Source organism: Geotrypetes seraphini, chromosome 6, assembly GCF_902459505.1.
Source record: "Geotrypetes seraphini chromosome 6, aGeoSer1.1, whole genome shotgun sequence".
Taxonomy (NCBI): Eukaryota; Metazoa; Chordata; class Amphibia; order Gymnophiona; family Dermophiidae; genus Geotrypetes; species Geotrypetes seraphini.
The window spans coordinates 235,544,045-235,568,414 of NC_047089.1; the positions used below are offsets into that span (position 1 = coordinate 235,544,045).

Here is a 24,370-nt window from a genome sequence, read left to right on the forward strand (position 1 = left end):
GCGGTAATCGCCTGTTTTGCAGGCGCCGTTTCCAGAATCGGGCCCACACCGTATGAAAGTATTCATTTACGCACATTCTTGAAGCCCAAATGTTGGCACTCATTCTACAGAATTATTTCCCTAGCGTGGAAAATTTATTGCGATTATTCCGAGGTGTTTGAAGACCTGATTCATGGAGACCATTCTGGGTTCTTTTATCTAAAGGTTGAAAAGTAAATTCTTGTGTAGTTGTTGTATGCTCCCCCCCCCTTTTTACAAAACCGTAGCGCTGTATTTAGCGTCGGCCGCGGTGGTAATGGCTCCGATGCTCACAGGAATTCTATGAGCACCGCAGCTGTTTACTGCCGTGGCCAGCGCTAAAGTGGTTTTGTAAAAGGGGGAGGGGGTATTTCTTTTTCTAAGGAGATGATTCTATAAGGTGGGCGCCAACATTTAGAATATGCATACGTGATCAGAATGGTGACCTGTCAAATGCGCGCCGCCCTATGCCTTCCCGTTTTCGCTCTCAGGGGGCGCTCTCGTTGTGGGTGGGTGGGGGTGGGGGGGGTGCTCAGCATTCACGCCAACCCCTTTTCTATCATTGTCTAAAAACTCACAGCCATCCATCCATACAGAATGAAACACATATGACCAAAATCCAATTTACTGTGACATAACATTGTCAGCTTTATTATTACAAATTAACTAGAACTTCATTAATATACAACTTTTCAAGTACAGTTCATTGAGTAGCTAAACTTATTTTTCAAGTTTGGCCTTATCTAACCCACAGCAACTAGTCAGTACCAAACTAGCCTTGTCAAAATATTCAGTACATCAATCATAGCAAGACCCGCAGTGACAAGTCACCCATGAGTGAGCCATTTCATTTTCACTTACTTTTTAAATATCCATATCGATTTTGAGCCCCATCTGTGCCCAATACCCCTTTCTTCCACCACTACCCAAAGCTAAGATCGCCCGCTCCTATCTACAACCAACAACTCTCAAGGAAAAATAATAACTCCCAAGTATATGCCCCAGTCCACCACAAACTTATGCCCACACGCAACACAATGTGGAGGAGAGTGGGAGGGAAATAAGTTTTGCCAATCACCCTCTCCAACTACCAATTCTATCCCCATCATCTCCTACCAGGGGTGGGCAATGAGGGCTGCAATCCAGTCGGGTTTTCAGGATTTTCTCCAAAGAATATCTATGAATTCTAGTTGCATACAATGGAGGCTGTGCATGCAAATAGATCTCATATGAAGAAGAACTAACTCCGGAAGAACAAGACCAACAAAGTGAAAGTTGGCACAGTATTGAAGACATTTTATGAAATTTATATGAACATTGTTTCACTTAATGAATAAACTTTTAGTTGGAACTTCTAGGGTAGATTGGGAAGGTTTCAGATGTGTATAGTTAATATGTATGAATGTATGTATGAATTGCCTTTATGGGTTTTAAAAAAGTATGATGGAATAAACTTATGAGTAAATTATTTGCATAATAAATTAGTATATATATAATTAATGAGTAAAAATACAGCCTTTTTTTGTTTATGGAGTTATCGTTTAATTTATGAGAGCTACTGAACAGATATTATAAATCCCGTTGTTGTTTGTATATGCATATTTGTTGGGGAAATCCTGAATACCTGACTGGATTGTGGCCCTCAAGGACCTAGATTGCCAAACCCTGTCCTAGACCAAACAGTGCCCCAAGCCTGAAAAAATTCCTGAAAGAAAATTTCCCTTTTTGCATTAGCCAATCCCTGCGCTGCAACCTCTAGTCAAAAGTGTATATTCCCTTTACCCGCTCCTGTTGCTACCTAGGGAAAAGAAAAACACATGCTTCACCTCCCCTCACCCTATCCTGCCCATCCCCCCTCCCCCCACTACCAATAATTATTTCCACTTCCAACACTCAGCCAATGTTAGGGTTGCCGGATTTCCTCCTGAAAAAAGAGGACACCTGGCCTCGTTCCGTTTCATCCCCAGCCAAGCCTCCCATTTTCTTTCCAGAGGTCTGGAGGGTGACTGTGCATGCGCGGATGTTGACGTAATGATGTCACACACAGGCTCACACAGAGAGTTGCGCGGGAACATAAATCCCAACCATCCCCGCCCGTCCCTGCCAGGATCCTCTCCATCCCCACCCATCCCTGCCAGGATCCTCTCCGTCCCCACCCGTCCCCATCAGGATCCTCTCCATCCCCACCCGTCCCCGCCAGGATCCTCTCCGTCCCCACCCGAGGATCCTCTCCATCCCCACCCGTCCCTGCCAGGATCCTCTCCATCCCCACCCGTCCCCATCAGGATCCTCTCCATCCCCACCCATCCCCATCAGGATCCTCTCCGTCCCCACCCTTCCCCGTCAGGTTCCTCTCCATCCCCACCCGTCCCTGTCAGGATCCTCTCCGTCCCCACCTGTCCCTGTCAGGATCCTCTCTGTCCCCACCCATCCCCGCCAGGATCCTCTCCGTCCCCACCCGACCCCATCAGGATCCTCTCCATCCCCACCCGTCCCTGCCAGGATCCTCTCCATCCCCACCCATCCCCATCAGGATCCTCTCCGTCCCCACCCTTCCCTGTCAGGTTCCTCTCCGTCCCCACCCATCCCCGTCAGGATCCTCCCCGTCCCCGCCAGGATCCTCTCTGTCCCCACCCGTCCCCGCCAGGATCCTCTCCATCCCCACCCATCTCCACCAAGATCCTCTCTGTCCCCACCCTCCCTGTCAGGATCCTCTCCGTCCCCACCCATCCTCGCCAGGATCCTCTCCGTCCCTGCCAGAATCCTCTCCATCCCCGCCCGTCCCCGCCAGAATCCTCTCCATCCCCACCCGTCCCTGCCAGGATCCTCTCCGTCCCCACCCATCCCTGCCAGGATCCTCTCCGTCCCCACCCGTCCCCATCAGGATCCTCTCCGTCCCCACCCGTCCCCGCCAGGATCCTCTCCGTCCCAACCCGACTCCATCAGGATCCTCTCCATCCCCACCCGTCCCTGCCAGGATCCTCTCCATCCCCACCGTCCCCATCAGGATCCTCTCCGTCCCCACCCTTCCCCGTCAGGTTCCTCTCCGTCCCCACCCGTCCCTGTCAGGATCCTCTCCGTCCCCACCCATCCCCGTCAGAATCCTCTCCGTCCCCATCCTTCCCCGCCAGGATCCTCTCCGTCCCCACCCGTCCCCGCCAGGATCCTCTCCGTCCCCACCCGACTCCATCAGGATCCTCTCCATCCCCACCCGTCCCTGCCAGGATCCTCTCCATCCCCACCGTCCCCATCAGGATCCTCTCCGTCCCCACCCTTCCCCGTCAGGTTCCTCTCCGTCCCCACCCGTCCCTGTCAGGATCCTCTCCGTCCCCACCTGTCCCTGTCAGGATCCTCTCTGTCCCCACCCGTCCCCGCCAGGATCCTCTCCGTCCCCACCCGACCCCATCAGGATCCTCTCCATCCCCACCCGTCCCTGCCAGGATCCTCTCCATCCCCACCCGTCCCCATCAGGATCCTCTCCGTCCCCACCCATCCCCATCAGGATCCTCTCCGTCCCCACCCTTCCCCGTCAGGTTCCTCTCCGACCCCACCCATCCCCGTCAGGATCCTCTCCGTCCCCGCCAGGATCATCTCTGTCCCCACCCGTCCCCGCCAGGATCCTCTCCATCCCCACCCATCTCCACCAAGATCCTCTCTGTCCCCACCCTCCCTGTCAGGATCCTCTCTGTCCCCACCTATCCCCGCAAGGAATTACCTCCATCCCCGCCCGTCCCCATAAAAAGCAGCAATTATTTCTGACAGGATTATCAATCCCACAGTTTCTTTTGTGTTTGCGCTGCTGTTTTCCTTGTGGAATCTCTTTGGTGGAACCCTTTTTTTGTTTTCTGTTCAGGTAATTAACTTATAAACCCCCCTCTTTTACTAAGGCTGACGTGTCCATTATATTATATGGATGAACCCTGCTTCCAAAGCCTTCTATCCCCGTGGGAGTCCTGTGGGTTGGGGGGGATTCCCGCGATCGCCGTCCCGTGCAGACCTCTAGCTCACATGCATTTGATATCGCATTGACATCCTCACATGCACGGCCTCCAGATGTGGCCCAGAGCACGGGGACTTCCAAAACCTGGCTGAACAACTGGTTTTTGGAAATCCCTTCATGTACCCGGACAGTCCTCTGATGCCATCTGCCCTACAGCCTAAATGCTGAGGGCAACCTGCATAACACAGAATAGGAGTTTCAGTTCGTGAGCCCTCCACTTCCTCTCCCCAAATCCAGGCTTACCATTTTTTCCGGAACTAAAATCCGGACCCATGGCCCCGCCCACAGGCCTGCCCAGTTATGCCCGTCCCCTCACAGTTCTGCCTGAATCAAGTCCAAGTTCAGATTTCAAGTTTAATTAATTTTAATATACCGACCATCGACGTGAACCTGGCCGGTTTACAATGCTAAAAAAAAATAAAAATAAAAAGATTAAAATAAATTTTGGTAGGGGGTAGGAGGGGGAAGTTTGAACATTAAATAGACAAATTACAAATACGAACATAAGCTTGAGGGGAAAGGGGGAGGGGAAAGTTAATCATTGCATCATTAAAAACAAATTAATTAAAGGGAAGAGGGGGGAATAAAACACCAGGAATGGGGATCGCATATGTTTAGATATCGGAGCCTGGCATATGCGGAGCTTCCGTGAATCAGTTTCCTCGGACTGTTAGTTTTTCCATATATCTTCAACCCAAGGACTAGCAGGGACCCCTGAGGAAGACATTCTCGTTGAAATACGGACCGTTTTGGGTCCAATGTTCCCAACGGACTGGGTCCTAGAGGGTTTTTATATGGATTACTAAGTTGATTTCCCAATAAAGCCTATCTCAGGAACATCACCATTCCACAATGGGGTGTTTTTTTGTTTATTTTGGACTTTCTCTCTGGATTCTACAGGGTCAATATCTTTGCTCTTACTAGCTTTCTTATCCAGTACTTTTAAAGACGTCGTACAATTGTAAAAATAAAAGGAGACTTTCTAAAAGTCAGTGCAGGGTAACGTGTCCTGGCTACTCCCCGAGTCGGCTTCAGCTGCTGCAGAACTGAAAAAGAAGCCTTAGCCTTTTCTTAGCCCAAATTACCAGACCAGTATCCTCATTTTATTTCCAGCTGGTGTGCGTTTCATACTTCCTCTGCAGTTGAGCTTTCCAGCGGCCAAGCCTGACAAATGCGTACTTGTCCTCAAAAGACTGGACATGGAAGGTGCCGGAAGCCTCTTCTGTAATATCTCAGCCGCCCCTTTAAAAAAAAAAAAAAGTGGCCAAGAAAAGCATGCCCTTCACTAATTTCAACATGAACTTTTCTATATAGATATATTATTTTTAAAGTTTTAGATGATTGTCTTTCCCTCCCCCTTCCAGACATAGACAGGTTACATAAAACAACAGTCGGAACACGAAAGGGTTAAAGCCAGACTTTGGAACCAGGAGCGCATACCTGAAATGTCAGGCATTTGAAAGTTGTTCTCCTGCTGTGCTGTCACTAACGCATTGAAAGGAAGACTGGAGTAGAATCAGATACTTACGTTGTTGCTTTCATCAGTTATCCAAAAGCTCTCCGACCCAGTCTGTATATTCAGTGCTTAAATTTTGGGGGCAACATCTTCAAGTCAGTTAGTGCCCCACTAATGAACTCCACTCCTAAGCCACGGTATGTGTAGGGTTTTAGCATCTCAAATTTAATGCTAATTCTTGCCGTGGTAATCTAATCTAATCTAGTATTTCTGAGCCGTGCTATGCCTAAACAGGTTCAAAGTAGAGAGTTGCCCGGGGACAGAAATCCCACCCATCCCCGCCTGTCCCCGCCAGGATCCTCTCCGTCCCCACCCGTCCCCGCAAGGAATTACCTCCATCCCCGCCTGTCCCCATAAAAAGCAGCAATTACTTCTGACAGGATCATCAATTCCACAGTTTCTTTTGTGTTTGTGCTGCTGTTTTCCTTGTGGAATCTCTTTGGTGGAACCCTTTTTTTGTTTTCTGTTCAGGTAATTAACTTATAAACCCCCTCTTTTACTAAGGCTGACGTGTCCATTATATTATATGGACGAACCCTGCTTTCAAAGCCTTCCATCCCTGTGGGAGTCCCGTGGGTTAGGGGGGATTCCCGCGGGACCCCCACGGGACCTGCGGGATTCCCGCGATCCCCGTTCCCGTGCAGACCTCTAATTCAAAGCGATTTACAATGTAAGGAATTGCAGAGTGTATATAATGCTTTATAGCAGTTTGAGGAGGGCCAAGTTATGAATGGAATAATGAGGAGGGAGGTGGAGGCTCTAATACTGCACTGGTATAACATTCAGGGAATGGGATTTAGTGACATTAAGGCTTCTTTTTATGAAACTGCGATAGCAGTTTCTAGTGCGGGGAGCCGCGCTGAATAGCCCGCGCTGCTCCCGATGCTACTTGAGTTCCTATGAGCGTCGGGAGCAGCGCGGGCCATTCAGCGTGGCTCCCCGCGCTAGAAACTGCTATCGCAGTTTCTTAAAAGAGGGGGTAAGTATGTCTAGGGTTACCAGACGACTGGATTTCTCCCAGACATGTCCAGACGGCTTTTCAAAACCTGGCACTTTGTCCGGGATTTGAAAAGCTTTCCTTCATGTAGGAGGGTATCTGCACATTGCGTGGTTATGAGGCAATGACATCACACGCATGTGTGCGTGATGTCATTGCGTTGTATCCACGCCAGCGCGGATGTCCTGCCTGACCAAAGAAGGCAATGGGGGGGGCTGGGCTGTGTTGGGTTGGAGGCGGGGCTTGGGGGCGGGCTTGGGGGCGTGACAGGGCAGGAATGGGTGGGACTGGGTGGAGCTGCAGGGTCTGAATTTTCCAGACGGAAAATCTAGTAACCCTAAGTATGTCAAGTTAGTTGTGTATGCTTTCAAAAAAGAGAGTTTTTAATTTTTGGGGAAATCTATTGTAGAATGTTTCCATCCTGATGTCAGGTCTCGCGTGTCATTATCAGCACTGTTTAAGCCGATTAAGCTAGGTGCCGATAACAACGCCTAACTTTAGATGAATGTTATAGAATCAGGGCCTTACTTCCCACAATATGCCCGGACGTCCATGAGGAAATGAGCACGTGATCATGAATAGGAAAGATGGAAAACAGGGCCATAAGAACATAAGAAGCGCCATCTCCGGATCAGACCTTCGGTCCATCTAGTCCGGCGATCCGCACACGCGGAGGCCCTGCCAGGTGTACACCTGACGTAATTTTTAGTCACCCATATCCTTCTATGCCTCTCGTAAGGAGATGCAAATCTAGTTTGCTTTTGAATCCTAGGACGGTCGATTCCGAAATAACCTCTTCTGGGAGAGCATTCCAGGTGTCAACCACTCTCTGCGTGAAGCAGAACTTCCTGATATTAGTCCTGAACTTGTCCTCCCTTAGCTTCATTCCGTGTCCTCTTGTCCGAGTCAAATTGGACAATGTAAATAGTTTTTTCTGCTCTATTTTGTCTATTCCTTTCAGTATTTTGAAGGTCTCGATCATATCCCCTCGCAGTCTCCTCTTCTCAAGGGAGAACAATCCCAGTCTCTTAAGTCGATCCTCGTATTCCAGTTTCTCCATACCCTTTACTAGCTTCGTTGCTCGTCTCTGCACCCTCTCCAGCAGTTTTATATCCTTCTTTAGGATGGGAGACCAATGTTGGACGCAGTATTCCAAGTGGGGTCTGACCATTGCTCTATAAAGCGGCATTATAGCCCTCTCCGATCTACTCATGATTCTCTTCTTTATCATGCCCAACACTCTATTCGCTTTCTTTGCCTACGCCACACATTGTGCTGACGGTTTCAGGGTCTTATCTATCAGTACACCCAGGTCCTTTTCTTGTTCGCTCTTACCCAGAGTTGCATCTGACATTCTATACTCGTGTTCCTTATTCTTTCTGCCTAAATGCATTACTTTGCATTTCTCCACATTAAACTTCATCTGCCATTTCTCCGCCCATTTCTCTAACTGACACAAATCACTCTGGAGTTCCTCGCTATCCTTTTGAGATCTGATAGCCCGGCATAGCTTTGTGTCGTCTGCAAACTTGATCTCATTGGATGTTCCTTCTTCTTGGTCATTGATATAGATATTAAATAAAATCAGCCCAAGTACCGAGCCCTGGGGTACACCGCTAGTCACTTTCTCCCATTTGGAGAACTTCCCATTTATGCCCACTCTCTGTTTTCTGTTCTCCAGCCATTTGCCTATCCATCTTTGTATATCCCCCTCTATTCCATGGCTTTGTAGTTTCCTGAGAAGTCTTTTGTGTGGAACTTTGTCAAACGCTTTCTGGAAGTCTAAGTATATTATATCCACCGGTTTTCCACTATCAATTTGTTTGTTTGCGGTCTCATAAAATTGAAGTAAATTAGTTAAACATGATTTCCTTTTCCTGAAACCATGTTGACTGGCTTTCATCAGGTCGTGTGTATCTAAGTGCCGGACTGTATTATCTTTAATCAGTGCTTCAACCATCTTTCCAGGGACAGACGTAAGGCTCACAGGTCTGTAGTTGCCCGGTTCTCCTCTCGATCCTTTTTTGAAAATTGGCGTGACATTCGCTATCTTCCAGTCGTCCGGTATCTATCCAGTTCTAATTGTCAGGTTGGCAAGTTTTTGCAATAACTCTCCGATTTCAACCTTCAATTCTTTTAAGACTCTCGGGTGAATTCCATCTGGCCCAGGGGATTTGTCACTTTTAAGTTTGTCGATCTGGTTGTATACCTGGTCCAAGCCCACTTCTACTGTTGTGAGGCTGTCTTCTATTACTCCTTTGAACACTGCTGTGTTAAAAGTGGCCTTAGCATTCGTGAAAGACCCGCGCTGAGGACAGCGCAGGTCATTTTTTCATGCAGGTTGGTAAAGTGGCCCCTATGTAATTCCGTCTTTATCTACCTTTTAGAGCCTGGCTGGTTGTAATACATGATTCAAGATAAGGTGGATTATTATTGGACCCGTCAAATGTACCCTGACGGTAGATACTATTATGAGGGGGATCATTCACTTCCTATCTAGTGTTAGGGTAAGGTTTACATCAGAGGTGTCCAACCTGCGGTCCGAAGGCCGCATGCGGCCCCATGAAGTATTTTGTGTGGCCCCGGTCGAGGGTGATGCAGTGTTTTCCTCTGCTGCCCCCCGGGTGTTAACCGTCTTGCCGGCTCCCTCCTCTGTCTTGCTGCAGCATTTGCGCATTTGTGCGGCCCCAGAATAATTTTTTTGGGCCATTGCGGCCCAGGGAAGCCAAAAGGTTGGACACCCCTGGTTTACATCATGATTATGGGAACCCTTTACCTAAGTAGATATCTGGAAGGCCCTAATTGGCTCAGACTCCTCAGGTTCCATCCCTTGGGAGGGGCCTGAGGAGTCTGAGCCAATCAGGGCCTTTCAGTTATCCACTTCTGGCAGATTCATTCACGGGGCACAATTGACGGGCCACAATTGTCAGTGCGTTTAATTGTCAGGGCGCATTTGTCGGAGTGCAATTGTCATGCGTGGATTTGTTGGCGTACCGAAAAATCATATATTTATGACTAATGAGAGTTGCCCCCATTAGTTGGGATTCTAGTAGATTTTAAATTCCAAGAGTGAGTTAATAAACTTACTTGAAGATAACTTTTCTCCTCCTGACCCAGAGTCTTGATAATGATTAATAAACTGGAAAAGATATCCATTATCTTTTATTGTCATATGAATCTGGTTAACCATCTAACATTATAGCGTAAGAATCTGAAAGATCAGCAGAGCAATCACGCTTGCATTCTTGTTAAGAAAAACATCAGCTGGGTTATTTGGACTTAGCACAGTGACGTGATTTCTCGTTGTCTTGTTCCGCGGTCAGAGGTTTAAATGCCTCTATTTGGAGTCATAGGGGCTCCTTTTACTAAGCCGCATTGAGCTGGAGTTAGTTCTAGCCGCGCTACAATCCTGCACGCGCTAAAAACGCTTACGCAGCTTAGTAAAAGGAGCCCGTAATCATCACTAAGGGCTCCTTTCACTAGTGGATTTAGTCCGTCTTAGATTCTAAGAAGTTCATTTTATTCCAGGTAACCCTACAGGTAACCCTCCAGGTAACCCTACAGTGGAGGATCCCTGCTCTTATCTACCAGCCTTGCCAATGGACTCCAAATTCTTAAATCCAGCCCCGTCCCTAGGTAAAAATAGGAGTCAGGAATCCAGTTATCAGTGAGCTCTTTTTACTGGACTAACTCAACACATTCGGGATAAGCTTTTGGGACCTAGAATCCTTTTATCAGTTTACTGTAAAAAGAGCAAAGGACGGTGGTGTCTGAATTTACAAGTAAATTACAGATTGCATTAGAGTGGTGGCGTTTATTTTCAGAGCCCTAAAGAATTTATGGGTGGAAGGGTGGGGCCTGTGAAGCATTTAATAGCTGAGAAAACAGACATAATACACAGCTGCAGAAAAAATCCGTGCTTGGTAATACATGTGATGAAACCAATGTCTCTATTAAGTCCCTTTTGTTACAGAGTGAAATTGTCTTACATATTTAAGAAAAAGTCATCAGGAATCTGAAATAAGACTATTTAGTACATTTTTCTAATCTTGTTACATGAGACAGAAATATAGAGTAATTGATCAATCAGTTGTATTGTCTCAGGATTACTGAATTTTCTCTGTTTATTATGCATACACATGCGACCTGATTGTATCATGTCCTAGTTAACAATTGTATACCTGTGTTTTCTATAAAATCAATAAAATCTTTTGAACAAAAAAAAAAAAAAAAGAAATATAGAGTAGTATTTCATTTGGAAAAGAACTGAAATGAGACTACACTTCTTCCTCTGTATTCGCGGGTTCAGTAATCGCAGTTTCGATTATTCACGGTTTTTAGCTTGCTGGCTCCTCCCCCAAATTACATCAACTTGCCTAGAGAAAATCGCCGATTCCCAGCACTTTCTTCACCGCGTTTTGCCTCTCCTTCAGGAACAGGCCAGGTCACCCACCATGTTATTCGCGGTTTCACCATATTCACGATGGTTTTTAATAGAAAACAGTGAATAACATATGAAAAAGTTATTTGCATTTTTTTCTGTATTCGCGGGTCTGTTAATCCCCTATCACAGCGAATACGGAGGGAGAAGTGCAATTCACTACAGGTATAGTACTTCCTCCCTTTGGATAGAACAGTGCCACCTAAAGTCCTTGCAATAGATTGCACTCTTTTTAATATAAGCTTTATTTTATGACAGTTGTAAATTTCAACACCTTTGTGTTTGTTTTGAGGCGTTTTGTTCTTTGATGCAATGAATTTATGTTTTGAATAGTTAAAGAAATGGTAAGGAGCAGTAGCCACGGTAGCAAATTTTGCTGGTTGTTTCCTGTGGCTTTTTTTTTTTTTTTATCCCTCTATAAATAAATTGCAACCTCACCCCTTCCTTTCACTTTATTGCTCTTTACAGCACAGGCATCAAACTCAAGGCCCGCGGGGCGAATCTGGCCCACTTGGCCATTTTATGCGGCCCGCGTTCCGAAGCCCCCGGTATTATCTTGTGGCCAGCTCCCTCCTCCTCACAGCTGCAGTGTGCACGAAGCCACGTGCAGTGGCTCCTCGCGCGTCCCGCACCTCATCCAGAAGCATTCCCTCTGATGTTGCGACGTCAGAGAGAAGGCTTCTGGTTCAGGCGCAGAACGCGTGAGGAGCCGCTGCATACGGCTTCGTGCATACTTCGGCTGTGAGGAGGAGGGAGCCGGCCACATTATAACATGGGGGCATTGGACCGCGGGGCCGCATAAAATGGCCAGAAGGTAAGACACCCACCGGAAGGAGGCACAGCAGGGAGGGAGGGAGACAACACAGGTAGGGGGAATGATTTTATTTTCAATTTAGTGTTTGAATTGTGTCAATTTTGAGAATTTTTAATCCGCTGTCTCTATTTAGCACTGCTGAGGAAGAAATGCATTTGTTTCTTTTTCTCTGGGGGGTTTACTGCATGCAGAGTCTTGAATCTTAGGGTTTCTTTTTTATATATTAGTACTTTTAGTTTTGGGCCCCGTATTTGCATAGGGGTTATCTGTGTTGTGGTAGGAATGAATGTTGAGAAGCCTACAGTGTGCTTTGTGTGGTTTAATTTTGTGGTTAACCATTATGTGTTAATAAGATTATATTGTGTGTGTATATATGAAAAATGAATGTACTATTATGGGGCGGGGTCTGGGGTGGAAATGGGGCGGGATTTTGGCCCCTTAATGTGCTTTACAGTTTTGAAAACAGCCACCACCACCAAAATGCAACCTGTAATTTATATTAGGGCAGGATCATCTCGTATTCAGTCTGAACTGACTTTATGGCAACTGAGCTCTCAAAAAGCTCCTCACAAATGCATGGGGTTGGCTTAAAGCCCCTCCCCCTTTTACAGAGCTGTGCTAGTGGCTGCCACACAGCAATGGCCCCCAAAGCCCTTTAAATTCCTACAGGCTCTGGGGCAAGTTACCACGGTCGCCCACACCAAATGGCTTCGCATACGAGGCAGTTCATGAAACAGGGCCACCTATAACTTGTCTGTTTACATTTTTTTTTTCTGAAAGGCTAAAGAAACACGCTGACAGCTGCCTCCGAGGTGGAAGCCAGACTAGGTGTGAGAGGGTGAGGCTTTTACCTTCAAACACATTGCGACACTTTCATAAATCGTACATTGTTTACCATTTATAATTGGATTCTTCATTTGTATCTCTTTAAACTAAGCAGGGATCTCTACGGAAGTGGGAAAACTGTGCCAGGTAATAGAAGATGAAAGGAAATTAATACATAATACCTCTACCCTTGCTAATGAGAGCGTATGTCTTGAAAGCTTATCAAATGTGTTAAGATCTCACTGACAACTTGTTTACTGACTAATATATATTTCAAAGCAGGGCTGGATTTAAGAGCTTAGAGCCCATGGGCAAGACTGCTACTTGAGACCATGGACCCTTAAATAGATCTCGGAGAGCTGCGGTGGCACCGGTGGAATGCCCTAAAGTAAGTGGAAAAAAAAGTTCCGTCACAAATTACAAAGACTAGGGGACACTCGATGAAGTTATAGGGAAACACTTTTATAACCAATAGGAGGAAATATTTTTTCACTCAGAGAATAGTGAAGCTCTGGAACGTGTTGCCAGAGGTTGTGGTAAGAGCAGATAGCATAGCTGGTTTTAAGACAGGTGTGGCCAAGTTCCTGGAGGAAAAGTCCATAGTCTGTTATTGAGAAAGACATGGGGAAGCCATTGCTTGCCTTGGATCGGTAGCATGGGATATTGCTACTCCTTGGGTTTTGGCCAGGTACTAGGGACCTGGATTGGCCACCGTGAGAACGGGCTACTGGGCTTTATGGACCATTAGTCTGACCCAGTAAGACTATTCTTATTTTCTTATGTTTTATAGCCTGAATATATGGAGGGTAATTCTATAAAGAAAACCCTATATTTTAGCCTATGTGAAGATTACTCTATATAGAATATACATACTGGGTCAGACCAATGGTCCATACACCATATATATTTGAATATAAGTCAATTTGAGTATACTACCTTTTTGAATCCCTGGTGGTCCAGCGGTGTGCTGGGCAGGAGTGAGCTGTGCCCCGTGTATAGTAATTTGGTTTAGAATGGGCTGGGAAGGCTTCAACAGGAAGTTCAGTATTTTTGAACCTCTGGATGGTGCAGGGCAAACTTTTACAGTCTGTATCTCACAAATGATGAGAGGGTTCTGATAGGCTGGAGTGAGCGTCGACTAGAGAATGACACGGGGACAAATTTTTCCACATCCCTGTGGGAACTCATTTTCCTGTCCCTGCCACATTCCTGCAAGCTACTGGGTTTGATGGACCATTGGTCTGACCCAGTAAGGCTATTCTTATGTTCTTATGATGTCATAATGCCTCATTCCACCAATCCCTAAGCTCCTTCCTCATCTGAGCAAGCCTTAAACACTTTAAAACCCTAAATAGCAACATTCTAGAGCTCAGATTGTGATGCCATAATGCCTCATTCCACCAATCCCTAAGCTCCTTCCTCATCTGAGCAAGCCTCAAACACTTTAAAACCCTAAATAGCAACATTCTAGAGCTCAGATTGTGATGTCATAATGCCTCATTCCACCAATACCTAAGCTCTGTCCTCATCTGCACAAGCCTCAAATACTTTAAAATCATAAGGAGCAACATTCTAGAGCTCAGACTATGATGTCATAATGCCTCATTCCACCAATGCCTAAGCTCCGTCCTCATCTGCACAAGCCTCAAACATTTTAAAATCATAAGTGTTCGAGGCTTGTGTGGTTAAGGCAGAGCTTACAGGGAATGGGACAGGAACAGCGACAAAATTCATGGGGATGGAATGGGGAAATTGAGTTACTGCAGGGATGGGGAAAAATTTGTCCTTTTGTCATTCTCTAGCTTAGATTACTACTACTCCAGTAGATGGAATCTAAAGAACAGTACAGGGTGGACTTCTACAGTGTATGACCCAGTAATATCAAAGAAAGGATAGCTTTTGGGCAGACTGGGTGAACCATTCAGGTCTTTATCTACCATCATTTACTATGCAACTTGTCAAACTTTTTTTAAACCCAGCTGCGCTAACTGCTGTTACCACATCGTGTGGCAATGAGTTCCAGGGCTTAATTATTCTTTGAGCAAAAAGAAAAAATCCTCCTATTTGTTTTAAAAGTATTTCCATAGAGTGTCCCCTGGTCTTTGCACTATTTGAAAGAGTGAAAAATTGATTCACTTTTACCCGTTCTATAACCACTTGGGATTTCAACAACTTCAGTCCTATCCCCCCTCAGCCGTCTTTTTTCCAAGATGAAGAACCCTAACCAGTGGCGTACCAAGGGGGGGGGAGGTCCGCCCTGGGTGCACGCCTTGGGGGGGTGCACATCCGGCTGTTCTCACTGCCTCTAATGCCGGCCCTGCAGCTTCGGACTTCCCCACACCTGCTCCACCCCCCCCCCCGATCGCTATTATTTTAAATGTCATGGCAGCTGCGGCGCTGTGTCCATGGAGGAGACTTCTAACCTCGGCCTGCCCCGGAACTCTTCCTGCAGCCACCGCCCACCTAGGCGGGAACAGGAAGTTGCTGTTGCAGGAAGAGTTCCGGGTGGGCGAACTTGCAGCATGGAGGCATCTCGGCAGCTGCCGCTCCTCTGCCTCATCTTGTTGGTGGCGGGCGGAGGGAAGGCGGCCGAGGAGAAGTAGCACTGGGGTGCCGGCCCGGACGAGACGTGCCACTTCTACGCGGGGGGGTGGGGGGGGCAGGTGTACCCGGAGGTGGCTTCCCACGTCCCCGTCTCGGACCACTCGCTGCACCTCAGCCGGGCCATGATTTCTAAGCCAGCACCCTACTGGGAAGGAACAGCAGTCATCAAGGGTGAATTTAAAGATTTCCTGGGAAAATATCTCGTTTTTTCTTTTACCCTCTTGACTTCACATTTGTGTGTCCAACGGAGCTTATCGCCTTCAGTGACAGGATTGAAGGAAGATGAGGGAGGGAATGAAAGGAGATACCAGGGCTTGGAGGGATGGAAGAAGGTATGCCAGACTAAGGGAAAAGGAAGGGGGAGATCTCAGAGCATGGAGGGGGAGGGAAAGATGGAAGGAAAGGAGAGAAATGCCAGAGAATCAGGGAAGGGCAGATACCAGATTGTGGGGTGCAAAGGAAAGAAAGGAGAAGAGAGAGATGCCTGAGCATAGGGCATGGGTTGGTGACAGAGAGAAAAAAATGGAGAGGTGGCAGAGCTGAATTCAATCATGTACAAAGGAGAGAAGGGGCACAGGACAGATAGTTATGAAAGGAGCATAGAAAGAAGGAAGATGTTGTATGGAAGAGAGAGAAGTCAGACATTGGATGGAAAGGGCAGAGAGGGCAGTGATTGGAAGAGGTGAGACAGAAGGTGAGCTGTAGATGGAAGGGGTAGAGAGAGGGACAGACACTGAATGGAAGTGTGAGGGAGAGGGGGAGCAGACGCTGGAAGGAAGTGGGGAGGAGAAAGAAAAAAGGGCACATGCTGGATTGAGGGACGAGGATAGAGTTAGATATTGGAAGGGGTGAAGGAAAGAGGTGGCAAGCTTTAGGTAGACAGTAAAAAAGGACATTGATGAGAGGGTAGTAAGAATGTAATCTAGACAGATGCAGGAAATAAATTGAAAAGAAAAATGAGGGAAAAAAGGGAAAGGGATTGCAAAGGAGAGGTGTCGGAGAGGGAAGGAGAGGAGAGAGATGCCAGACCAATGGGGGTGAAAGGAGAGATGGAAGGGGGAGGCATACAGTTTCTGGAAGGGGCATAGAAGAACAGAAGATGCCATATAGGGGAAGAGAGACGGCAGACAGTGGATGGAAGGAAGAGAGTTACAAGAAGATGAGGAAAGCAGAAACCACAGAAGACAAAGGTAGAAATTTTTTTTTAATTTATTTATTGCTTTAGGAGACGTGTCACTGTTTCTGTGGTGTTGCATTGTATGCAGAGTCCAGCTTCTTACTGGTTCAATTTAACCTTTTTCTATGTATTTCTATTTTATCCCCCCTTTTACAAAACTGGGTGGAGCGTTTTTTTAGCACCAGCCGTGGTGGTAGCAGCTCTGATGCTCAGAATTCTATGAGCGTCAGAGCTGTTAACCACTGTGGCTAAAATCCACACTACAATTTTGTAAAAGAGGGAGGGGTTAGTTTGTGATGACATATTCCATACTAGGCGAAGGTGTTTTCTGTGTTCTGTGTGTTCGAAAGACATGGTTTTTTTGTTAGGCTTGACTGCAAGATTGATCTGTACTAGTCTGGCTTCTTTAGTTTTACAATGGGTGTATTGATGTTGTACTGCTCACTGCAGTAAGATGCTGCCTTTTCCTAGGTACTCATGTGTGACGTGTGGCTTGTTACTAAAAATCATGTTTTCTGTACAGATGGGGGGGGGGGGTCAAAAAATGATGGGCCCCGGGTGTCACATATGTTAGGTACGCCACTGAACCTAACCGCTCTATCTTTTCTTCATACAAGAGGAGTTCCATCCCATTTATCATTTTGGTCACTCTTCTTTGAACCTTTTGTAAATTCTGCTTTTTTTTTTTTTGACCAGAACTTTTCAGTGTGATCTTTCACACCAGTCATAGAGCCAGTATAATTTGTTGCACCTAGTTTGTTAAAGTGGGCAAATTAAAGAATTGTTTTTTTTAAATCTATGCATTTAAATATGCATCCTGCCCTCACTCGTCTCAAAGTTATCTGTGCAACTTAGAAATTACTGTAAGTTATGCACATCACTTGGCATACTTAGGCACCAAGATTTATGCCTGTTATTAACAGGGCATTTAACTCTTGGCATGTACAAGAAGGCGCACCAGTGCCAAATTAATCTATTACAGAAGCTTGGCATCCAGATGCCACTGTAGAATTGGCATTCAACGTGCAGTATTGGAGCACATAAATAAGGCAAAAAGTTACAGAAATGCCCCCTTATTTTTAAATGAAAATATCACAAAACTGGACTAGTGCATAACCATTTCAGTAACAATGCTTTCAATTTTTCATGAGTGTGCCTCAGCCCCACCACTCCACCGCTGTGCTATCTTGTGACTGCGTGGAGATTTATGTGGCACTTCATCATCGGCTGCTCATATGTTTTTGATTTTTATAGAATCGTGAAAAATCCGTCATATATACTTAAATACTTAAAAATGTTTTTCTTAATATAAAGAGTGGTGTAAATACTTAGCTCTTATCAGCCAACGTCTGGGAGTCTAACCCGACATGTTTCGCGCCAAATGGCGCTGTATCAAGGGTCTCCCTAAATACAAATTTAAAAAGACAAACAGTTATCCATAAGTTTTATGTAACTGTCCCTCAAAACCTACACCTTCAATATCATTTATTACTAGAAAAAATGTGTGCTTACCGAGTACGCGCTAGTCATCCGACTCATAGTATTGCTCAGAGTAAGATGGCCGCGGCGTCTAGCCTCGGGTTATATATAGTAAAAAACTACAGTCATTCATAATCCCTGCACCTCCCCCCAGGGCCTGATTGGATGGAACACTAACCTACCAGAGACATCCACTCTATCTCAGCATTCAAGCCAGAAGGTGCTACAGTATCTAATGAAAAGATAAACCTCTGCTCATTCTCATTAAGTTTATTATGATCTTTCCCACCGTCCCTCCCAATAACTCTTTTAATGACACGCCATCTCAGCTCATCGATCTTATGTTTATAAGTGATCCAATGGTCTACCAGGGGGGCTTGTCGGACCCCATTCACAATACGTGATTTATGCTCATTGAGTCTTACACGAACTGCTCTTGATGTACGCCCCACGTATATCAAATCGCAGGGGCAGATGATCACGTAAATCACATCCTGGGAAGTACAATCAGTGTCTATCTCGGAGTATAAAATCACATTTCTCCCGGGGACCTCCCATGAATCCCCCTCAATGGTATAGGCACACCATTGGCATCTGCCACATTTGGTGTGACTCCCCCTTACTCTCTCACGAATCCCCCCATATTTTTGGGAATTACATTTCTGTCCCAACGTGACCCTCCTAGAATATGCTATCCTAGGGAAAGATTGAAATATGCTGTGGGTCTGTGCTATGTGCCAGTGCCGTTTCATCAAGCCCACCACTTTACTGGCTGCCCTAGAAAAAGGAAGCACGCAAGTCAAGGTCTCATCTATAGTATCAGAAGGAGGACTAGCCCCCTGAAGCAAGAGGTCACGTTGGGCGAATTTAGCTAGCAAATATGCCTGTCTAATAGCCTTATCCGGATAGCCCCTCTGTCTAGCGCTCAGAGAGGGCTCTCGCTTGTTGTTTAAACTCACTCATAGAGGAGCAAATCCGGCGAATACGGAGGAATTGGGCTATAGGCAAATTGAAACGTAATTTGTAAGGGTGAAAGCTATCAAAATGGAGGACCGTGTTCCCTAGGATAGCATATCCTCCAGGAACTTGTCCAAACCTTCCTTAAAACCAGCTACGCTAGAACTGGTTATTTAGTGCCAGGCCCTATCCAGGTTTCAGCATTGATCTTTTTTTTTTTTTTTTTTTTTTAAAGCTGGATAGTGTATGACGCTGGAGGACCTTACTGGCCTAGCACATAACCGATTTCTTTTTAGACCTATAATTCATCAAGTCGCTAGGACTCGAACGCGAGTCGATGGCACCTCACACAGTGTATGACCAGTTAAGTTAATATCCAGACTTATCTGGCCATAGTTTAGTGCAGTTTTCCGTAATCTTTGTCGAGCTGCGGCACACTACACGTAGCGGCCGCGGCTCGACGCAACCGCAAGTGCGCGGCTGTTGCCTTGATGATGTCGCATGCATGTGTGAAGTCATCACGTTGACGTCCAAGAATGAACGAAGGCCCTCCAGACGGGCCCTGAGCCACCGGTGAGGGGTGCCAGCAGGGAAGAGGGCCGGAGAGGAGAGGCACTGGTGCCGGCTGATTGCCTACAAGGTGTGCCTCTCACTGCGAGAGGCACGTCCTGTAGGCAGTCAGCCGGAACCAGCACCTCTCCTCCTCCCCAGTGTGTTCTGGTACACCTGAAATCTCAGGAGGCCCACTAGTGCACCATGGCACACAGTTTGCGATACACTGGGTTAGTGGATACACATAGGACAGCTATTTATGTGGTATTTATCCATCAAACCTGGCTGGCCACATCCGAGTATTGGGATGTAACTGGACTTTGCTCCCAGAATGCCCTTGACATAGCTGGCTTGAAGTTCAGCGTTAACCAGTTATTGTCAGTGAACTAACTGGTTAAGTGCCCCTGAAAACGATTGGTTAGCTACAAACAAGTGAGTTAACTGATTGGTGGCTTTGAATTTTGTCTGGTTATTCTTTTGACACTGTTGCCAAATATATTACAACTACTACTACTTATAATTTCTATAGCGCTGTTAGACGTTCGCAGCTTTGCACACGAAAACATTCAAGAGACAGTCCCTGCTCAGTAGAGCTTACAATCTAACAAACAGACAAACAGGACAAGTGGAGGATCAGGGAGTTTTTCAGGTATGGGCACTTTATAAGCAAGTAGGGGTTAAGTGTTAAAAGCAAGGAACTTTGAAGATCAAGTTCTCTCTTCCACTTCCTATATGTTCTGTTTGATTTGAATACAAAATTAACCAAAAAAATCTTTAGGCACGTATACATTTTTATAATTTATTTTTAAAATTTGTAGACCTCCTAATTCCTAAGAGTTTAAATAATAATAATAATTTTATTCTTGTATACCATAGCGCAGTTTTTATTGCCGGCTGCAGCAGTAACAGCTCCAACGTTCATAGAGAGCGTTGGAGCTATTACCGCTTTGGCTGACGCTAAAAAACGTGCTATGGTTTTGAAAGGGGTGTGTGTGTGAATAATGAGATACACATTAAAAGCTGTTAGATTGCCAAAATATCTTTGCTCCTACAGTCTTCAATGTCACTTAAACGCTGTTACAAAAAAGCAGAGTTTTAAAAACTTTCTTAAATACGGCTCGCTCAGCACATAATTGTAATTGCCCGGGAAGTGCATTCCAGAGCTTTTACTTCAGCAACAGAACGCACTGAAGCCTTGATAGTAGCATAATGCAATCTTGCCCCTCTGTTCACTGATAACAACATTCCATGGTCTGAACTTAGGCTTCTTCCTGACTGATACACCTCCATTGAAAATGTGCTGGAGCAGTATGGTATATAGGTTGATGAATAATTGCCCCCTCTGCAGCACTAGCAACTAATGTAAACTTTTCAAAATTGGGGTAATATGGGCTGACCTAGCAGCAGCAGCAATCACCCTTGCTGTAGCAGTCAACAGTAACTGTACAGCCTTGTAGAAGTTATAGCCAGGTAAAAGGCATTACAGTAGTCTAACTGGAATAGAATCATTCCTTGTACAACAGTATGAAGATCAAAAGGCGATACCATTGGTTTTAATCTATACAGAAGGTGCAATTGTGCAATAGTACATGCTATCTGACATTTCATGCAGAAAGTTGAATCTAAAAATCACACCCAACAAGTGCATTTCTTGCTTAACGTTCACATTCAAACAGTTGGCCACATCACGTCTACTTCTCTTCCCAAAAGCATCACCTCTGTTTTACCAATGTTGAGTTGTAATCCATGCCATGTCATCCAAGATACAACAATCTCCATGTAAAAATTCAGTGTTGATTCTAACTCTTGATATCCATCCACTAAAGGAACCCCCCCTCCAAACCCCCCAATATATCATCTGCATGTAACCTATGGTACACCGTCAAAAGCGCGCCAGACTTTGGCGTGCCGACAATCCCGCAGCGACATTTGCATGGAGGACATATGCGTGCTGCCACTTCTGCCACTATTAAGGTTTTCCATTAGTGCTGTGAGGGGTGTGTGGGGGAACCCCCCACCCCTACACTATATTTACAAGTCCTCGCGCTCCCTTTGGAGGAGAACCCCCCAAGTACACTGAAAACTCCAATTTTCCTTTTTGTTTTCGCTGTTTGGGAGTTTTCAGTGTAGTGTGTGTGTGTGTGGGGGGGGTTCCCCCAACGGGAGCATGAGGACTTGTAAATGTGTTGGGGGTTACCCTCCCAAACCCCATCACAGCACTAACGGAAAGGCTTAAAAGCGGCAGTGTGCATATGTCCTGTGCGCAAATTTCACCGCGGGATTGTCGGAATTCAGCACGCTTTTGACGGGTCACCATAGCCTAAAGTGTACACAGTGGCGTAGTGAGGGTGAGAGGCGCCTGAGGCGGTGGCACCCCTCCCCTGCCCTCTTCTCTGCCCCCCCCCACCCCCATCTGCTCCTTCCCTGCTCCTCCTGCCTCGCACACACGCCGCTTTCTTCCCCCATTACCTTTTTAACGTTCGTGGCACGAGCAGCAACCTCAAGCTGCTGCTCGCGCCAGCGTCGGCTCTTCCTCTGATGTCGCCTCCTAGGCGTTAAAAAGGTACGGGAGAAGGCAAGCGGTGCACACGCGTGGTAGTGGCATGGGAAGGAGGGGGCAGAAAGGAGGACAGGTGCTGGAGCCCCCACCAAGAGGGAGCCCTCGGCAGACAGCCCTCCCACCCCCCCTTAATACGCCAATGAGTATACACCTACTGTCTTGAGCATTCCTCCTTTAGCAGTCATGTAAATATTAAACCTAATCTAATCTAATCTTTGTAAGTCGCACAAAACTAGACAGGCTCTAGGGGACTTGAAAAGACACAGGGTAGATAGGGCAGAGGGGAAGTAAGGAGGAAGGGGGAAAGGGGGGGAGAAAGGAGGAGGAGACCTAGGGCTCCTTTCACTAAGGTGCGCTAGCGTTTTTAGTGCACGCAGCAGATTAATCCTGCGCTACACAGCTAGAACTAACGCCAGCTCAATGCTGGCATAAGCGTCTAGCGCCCGCGGCATTGTAGCGTGCGCTATTCCGCGTGTTAAAGCCCTAACGCATCTCAGTAAAAGGAGCCCTTAGTCGTACGAAGCAAAAGAACCGGAGCGTATGGAGATCTTACAAAATTAATTGTCAAAGAGAAGAGTTTTCAGGGTTGTTTTTTTTTCCGGAATTGGGCGTGGTCGGCTTCTGTTCTTGTTGCCTCTGCGAGATCATTCCAGATTTCGACTTCCAGGAAGGTGAACATGGATTGGAAAATTCTTCTGGACTTGAGATTTTTCATTGAGGGGAGGCTCAGTTGGGTCCTGTCAAGTAGTCTGCGAGAAGCGGACCACGCGTCGGATAGGAGTTTGATCGGAGGGGCAGCTGAGTTTCCGTAGATTATATGATGCATGATGTTTTGAATTTTATTTGAGCTGGGATGGGTAGCCGGTGGCGTTGTCTGAGGTAGAAATACTAGAAGAAATACTATCTTTTCTGTAGTCGCCCCAGCCTTTTGGAACTCAGCGCCAAACGCATTAAGAGCGATAACAAAGCTCGAGAAATTCAAGTCATCTCTTAAGACATTTCTTTTTAAAGATGCTTTCCAAGTTTGAATGTCCTTATAAGGATTTTAAAAACTTTTTTTTGTCCAATTGCACTGGGCCTATTTGTCATAATCCCGCCCTCGTGTCCCTTTCCTCGTATCACCTCTTTTCTTTATACATTATTGTAGTTCTCCCCTCTTCGATTTCTACCTGTTTGTCCAGTCGTGTGTCTTGTTTTTGGTCCGTTTAGGTTAATGGGTTTTTATGATGTATTCTTTGTATTACCCTAATTTTTTTTTAATATCTTTATTAAATTTTCCAACTATAATTGTGCAAACAAATAATTCATGTACATATAATATTACAAGAAAAGCGTAATAAACTTACATATAGTAATAAGCAATTATTTCCCCCCACCCTCCCACCTATTAATCAAGAAAGTAAATACCCACAAGAAACTATCTAAAAATTCCCCAAAACAATTCCAGTACAAACCCCTCCCCCTCCCTCCCACCTTGGATGTGTATGTTTAAAGTAGAGAATGACACAGAGACAAAATTCATCACCGTTCCCGTCCCCGCGGATAACCGCGGGAAACCATCTTCATGTCATTCTTTAAGGAGATAACGAAGAATCAGAGTACGAATGGCCACAACCACTGACCCGCAAGCTTTGCTTTGAAGAATGCTGGTGTAGAAGGACTGAGGTTGAAATAGACACTGAAGAATGACAGTCTCTGGTATCCAGAGCAGATATTGTGATGTCATAATGCCTCATTCCACCAGTGCCTAAGAACCAATCATATCAGTGATGTCACAATGGCTTCATTATCCTTGGCTCCCATAAGAATCAGAGTATGAATGGCCACAGCCACTGACCCGCAAGCTTTGCGTTGAAGAATGCTGGGGTAGAAGGACTGAGGTTGAAATAGACACTACAAAATTACATGGGATTATTTCCCGCGGTTATCCACGGGGACGGGAACGGTGATGAATTTTGTCACCGTGTCATTCTCTAGTTTAAAGGTCAGTAAAATAAAGTCAGTTATCATTCCTTACAAAATGTAGTCAACGGCTCCCAAACATCCATAAATTTCCTGTACCTTCCCTGCTGTATAGCCATCAAACGCTCCATTTTAAAAGTTTGACAAAGGGACTCCCACCAGAAAGTGTCATTTAACTTATCCCAGTTCTTCAAAATAAGTTATAAGGCAACCCCTGTCATTACAAAGAGAAGTTTGTTATTCCTAGCAGATATTTGACTTTTAGCTCTCATTAACGTACCAAATAGGATGGTATCGTACGCCAATGCCACTGGATTTTCCAATGTATTGTTCACTTGATCCCAGATAGATCTCCAAATTTCTATTGTACAACCACCTTGAAATAAATGATAAGTTGGTATATCAAATTAATAATAAACTGGAAACTTGCATGGAGTCATATTTTCTCAGTAGCGCTGAAAGGGCAGA

At 45.9% G+C, this 24,370-nt stretch overlaps 1 protein-coding gene across 13 annotated transcripts in view; it reads left to right on the forward strand.

The window, feature by feature from the left end:
* The window catches only part of KCNJ15 (potassium inwardly rectifying channel subfamily J member 15), a 74,834-nt gene that overhangs the window by 18,138 nt on the left and 32,326 nt on the right, over positions 1-24,370 (forward strand). For 3 of the 13 annotated variants that reach the window (XM_033947403.1, XM_033947401.1, XM_033947400.1), the window contains exon 2: positions 12,894-12,999. The exons of 5 other annotated variants lie outside the window; for them this stretch is intronic. The gene's annotated coding sequence lies outside the window, so the exon portion shown is untranslated. Of the gene's footprint in view, positions 1-11,729; positions 11,787-11,809; positions 11,839-12,342; positions 12,625-12,726; positions 13,000-24,370 lie in introns of those variants that run through there. 5 more of the 13 variants (XM_033947397.1, XM_033947396.1, XM_033947399.1 and 2 more) reach the window with 5 other exon arrangements.